This window comes from Parasteatoda tepidariorum, chromosome 8, assembly GCF_043381705.1.
Source record: "Parasteatoda tepidariorum isolate YZ-2023 chromosome 8, CAS_Ptep_4.0, whole genome shotgun sequence".
Taxonomy (NCBI): domain Eukaryota; kingdom Metazoa; phylum Arthropoda; class Arachnida; order Araneae; family Theridiidae; genus Parasteatoda; species Parasteatoda tepidariorum.
The window spans coordinates 5,796,070-5,801,714 of record NC_092211.1 but is presented as its reverse complement, the minus strand read 5'-3'; positions in this window follow the sequence as shown (position 1 = coordinate 5,801,714).

Below are 5,645 nucleotides of genomic sequence, written 5' to 3'. Positions count from 1 at the left end.
GGGGTCTTGAAATTTGAACCTTTCTCGAGCCATTTTATTCTTTTTTTTTATTCCATTACGCTTTCTTTGCTGGATTTCACACACAGAAAACACCCCATATAATTTTAAAACTCGGACCCTAAGTAGGGGTCTATGGTCCAAACAAGGCTGCCGAAGAGAATTTTTATAGGCCAATTAGGGGGGTCACAGTGGGCCCCTGAAGGTATACTGCAAAGATGAGAGGAGAGAGCTTTTGAAGCGAAACTGCGGTAGGTTTCACGTTTCACCGTGGACTGGGAGGTAGGCCACCAGACAAGCAAGTTCGCTGCTGGAGGGAGGTAGTGGCGTACGCAAGGGAGGGGTTTAAACACCCCCCTTGAGCTCAGACAAAATGGCAAAACTAAAAATTTTAGTAGAAATTATGCGAGCTATTATCTTTTAAGACTATATATTTTTATTAACCTTTTGCCTACTTTTTTTTTCTCACGGTACTTCTCAGAATACTGAAAAAAATTTACTATAATAGGGTTGTACTTTTGAAACCAAATTCACGTGATACTGTTATGGACTGGTTCCTTTCTGTCCTGCCAGTATAGTTTTCGAGACTGCCTGTCATTCGCGAGGTCTTTACGCGATGATTCTGGAATCCTAGACGTTCTGTCGTCTTTGAGACAATTCGAGAATTTTGGAAACGCGCTGAAAAATTATATAAAAGGGGGAACGGAGTACAGTGGAGTTAGTTAGTCAGACTAAGAGTTATCTCTGCCGCTTGTCTTTCGAAGCTTGTCGCTAAATCTGTTTTGTTTTGTCTTAACAAAAAGTTCCTTCAATCGCCGAACCCGTCGTCGCCAGTATTTCGACTAGTGAAGAAATCAGTTACAGTACCAGAGATACTGTGCTCGTTGAAGTTATTCATTCCAGCTCGTAACTTTGAGATCGTAGCATAGCGGATATTTCTGTGCCAATATATACATATATTTGCTGTTCTTTAGGATTTAACAATTTTTAACGCAAGAATTTAGCAATTTTTAATTTTGAGAAAAATAATAATAAATATTCTATATTTGTATAATTCATATTCTAATGTATCCAATCGTCGAATTTATATTATATATCGTCTCATTTAACCCATTGATAGACTAACGTAAACAAGTGCAAACAGTCGCGTAAAAACAATAAAGCTGTATAGAGTATCACCTGATAATTAAGATTTTACATAGAATCTTAGAGTGCGTCTATTAATTTGGTCAGGGACTGTAGATAGCAGATTCACTTAAGATAAAGTTGGAATAGTGCTGAAATATATCACAGATATCATTTATAACAATGTCGGACCAATCAGAGCAATTTGAATGCCTTATAAATACATATAAAAAAAGTATTTAAATTTTATTTTGTCTTTTTGATAGAAACTTTCTGTTTCCTTTATCATTTCTCTCAAAAAATCCTTACAATAACCTTCTTTAATATTAATTCTATGCAATTAATCAATATTTTAAACATAAATATCTGTTGTTATCTAAGCGTACTATAATTTTTACTATTGTAATTAGAACAAAAGCCTTTGTCTACATCTAAGGTTGAATTTTATTTTCATCATATGTTATAACTTTTTAGGTGTTTTTTTAAAATTATTTTTATAGCATATCACGGAGTCATCTCGCGTGTTCAACATGTGACAAACATTTCATGATAATAAATTCTTTTTTCCCTCTTTGGTGAATTTAATGTAATTTTACTTATAATTTCCACTGAAATGTACACATTGTACCTATAACACTGGGAGTTGTATATTGCCGGTTGCTAGTATTTTTTAGGTAAATTTTAAAATATTTAGTATTTTTTTTTATTTAGCATATATTTTTTGTTTTCTGCTGTTTAAAGTAATCAGGCGTGCTATACAATCACAAACGCTCTTCAGTCAAAGTTTGAAATATGGGAATCAGCAGGAATAAAACATCGCATTTATATTTTAATTCTTCTTTTTTCATTTTGTTTTGATTTCTTGAAGAAAAAAATGAAACAGGGATGGTGTTCAAAATATTATTTAATAAACCAATTTTTTAATGAAACACCAATTTTACTTTATTTTAATTTTCTGATTAATAGTATGATATTATCATAAAATGAATACCGGGCCCTTGGACCTCAAAAAACTCACATCATTTTTGCTAATACCAGAAAAGTGTATATTGGGCAATAACCTTTTTTGTTAAATTAAAGCTTCGTGAAAGGAATACCGAACAAGTATATACCGGACAATAACCTATGCATATTTGCCAGGTAATTATCAAAGTTAATAAAGCTATTATTTATGATTACAAACAAAAATACTTTTTTTAACAAAAAAATTGTTTGAAATTATTTACAACACCGAAAAGAAAGTATTAAAAAAAGCAATAATGAATAAATAAATAAATAATCAATTATAAATAAATAAATTAAAAATAATAAATAAAATGACAATCTAACAATCATAATTATTCTAATTAAAATTGAGAAATAACCATAATTCATTTCTTTCCATTCTATTCTCGACAATGTACTCAATGTCGAATTACCCTCTTTGTTACTTATTTTAAACTAAACTTTTGTTGTTGTCAGAGGAGCTTCTTTAGCTAAACATGAAACAGATATTAAAATGAGATAATGTCGAGTTCATAAATTGAATTTCTAATCAAAGTGGGATTTAACGAAACTTCCCAAAATCATTTAAATTAAGCACCTTTGTGTCAATGTTAATCCGAAACAGTACGATAAAATAAACTTATAATGATTGTTTTGTTCAGTTCATTGAACTGAACAGAAACTTTCGCCTTTTCTCCGAATTTTTTTACAGATAAGACCACTTATTCTTTCTCACAGTTTTTCTTTCCTCAGAAGAAAGCCTGAAAAAAAGTATTGCTTAGCAACATGTTTTTTTTTATGTATATATATATATGAAGGTAACAAGATCGAATACAGCAAGAAAAACATGTGCCGCTAAAAATTCTTTTTGCACTTAAAAAATTCTAAAAAATGAGAATAGTTTTTTTTTCAAATGGGCTTTCATAGAAATTGAATTTCCATCTGTTTTAATGAGATGGAGTAATTAGTTTTTGTTTTAATTCGATTTTTTTATTGCGTGCATTTTAATTGAATTTTTAAATATTATTTCCTCAATCAATAGCTGATTTGGTTATAAAAGCAAATGTAAACAAGTATTTGTTTGATGTAGACCAGTTTTCGTTTGAAAATAAATCAATAATTAAGTAAATAAATAAAATTAAGCGTACCAAAACTTATTTTAAAATGTTGAAACGAATGCAAGTTCTGTCACTGTATACATTCTTGGGTACTTATGTAAAGAAATTACGTATATATTGTCTTTGGCACACCTTGAAGACATTAAGCAGAAAGTAAATATAATCTATCATAAACTTAGTCATTGCTCAAGAGCAACATGGGGCCTAAGACCAACACTATTGAAAACAATCAACTTACAGGTCGTGGAGAAAATTATAATGTCTGGCTCGGTAGTCTGGTATAAACCAACAGTTAAAATAAATAATCGTCTGCTGTCCATATAACGACTGTGCTTGATAAATGTCACAAAATGCTACTGTACTGTAAGCACAGAGGCACTACAAATTCTCGCCGGCACCTTACCGATAGATATAAAGATAAGAGAGGATAACTTTGCAAGGACACTTAAATGACCACCATGGGTACCACCATGGGTACCACCAATGGGTACCACCCTGGATCCAGACTTCGATAGCCCAGCCGTAAAATGGTGCGATCTGAATACAATGCCATACACCAATCCGGTTGAATTCAGGGGCAATAGAATGGGGATTCAGCCTATCGACGGGTCAGGGTTATGAAATACACACCGATGGCAGTAAGAGAGAAATACTCGATAATGACACGGGTAAAAAAGAAAAAAGAGTGGAGTGTGGCATTAGACTTAATCATGAGGCAAGTATCTACCCGGCCGAGCTGCAGGCCATTAAACTAGCCATTAAGTGGCTAAATGAAAACAACATCTATTCGGCAACAATTTACACAGATTCTCGCTCCTCGTTGAACTCACTCGAAAACCCTGTGCCCACAAATAAACAAGTTGAAGAGATCAAACATAATATAGGTAAAGGACGTGTGCTAAATTGGATTAGGGAGCACACGGTGAATGAGGGCAGCGAGGAGGCAGATACTTTAGCTAAAATGGGCACGGAGCTCGTTCGGGTGGACATAAACTGCCACATCACTAGAGCACAATTATGAAAACGCCAGCAATAAACTTTGGTAGCAGAGGTGGGATAGGTCGAATAAGGGTCGACCTACTGACAGCTTTTTTCCACAAGTAAGTACTAGAAAAACTTATAAGTGACTTCTATCTCATTCAGTTTCACACAGGCCACGGTGAACATCAAGCTAGACTAAGACATCAAGATGCAAATACTGCAGCAAATGCCAAGCCATCAAACATTTACTAACGGAATGCAATAAATTTACAACACTCCGTGGCATCGCTTTTAAAAACCAGGGAGACATGAGGCTGTGGTGCGGAACTCAGAGTTGTTGTTGTTAATTTACGTCGCACTAGAACTGCACAATGGGCTATTGGCGACTGTCTGGGAAACATCCCTGAGGATGATCCGAAGACATGCCATCACAATTTTGATCCTCTGCGGAGGGTATATGGCTCCCTGGTGTGGTAGCTCGACAACCTGCGCGCGAAGTCGAGCACTTTAAGGTAGCACAGTTTAACGAGGACCCATACCGCACATCCTCGGTCCCTACGCAGACTGATCCAAGTGGTCGCCCACCCGCACACTGACCGTAGACAGTGATGCTTGACTTCAGTGATCTGCTGGGAACCGTGTCTTAACGATCAGTCCACTGCGGGACTGCAGAACTGAGAGACAAAAACAAACCGCAAGAAATATCATTAAATACTGTGTCGAAGACATAATGTCCCCAAACGACCTCTTGGACCCTTTGTTAACCATCCCATTAGTGTTTTAACTTATCAGATTTAATAATGGACCTACACCTCTCTGTTGGTTAGACTATTCTATTGCTAAACTTCAAATTTGTAATTAGCTTTAATGACTTTGATTTTACTGATTTGAAATACTCTGGTTTAAATTCTTATTTTTGCCCTTTTTAATGATTTTGGATGCTTTTATTTTTGGTGCTTTTTTATATTTATTGGATCCTGAATTGCCCTGGATATTTTGATTTTAATTGTTGCCTTATTTATCTATTTTTAAATTTGATTACTTTTCAAATCAATTGTATTGTGTTTTGGCTATCAATTATACATTTTCTAATTATTTTTAACCATCAAACCGTCATCTTTCGAGAAGTTCTTCTTTTCTTGCTTTTGGACTTCAGCTGTCCTTATTGTAACGAAATCATCTGTACTCTAATGTCATTGTTATTTTTTTTGTAACTGTATTTATTGTATTTTATTGTAATTGTCGAATTGTATTGTATTGCATTGTAACAGTCGAGTGCCCATATCCTTGGGCGGGACGACTAACCAAATTCTATTGTCTTTGCCAATAATGAGGAGGCATTCAATTTTATCAATAGAATTTTTTATCTCAATTTTATGAAAATGGAGTTAGGATAAATTTGTTTTCATATTGTATAATATCGTTTGGTAAATTAACGAG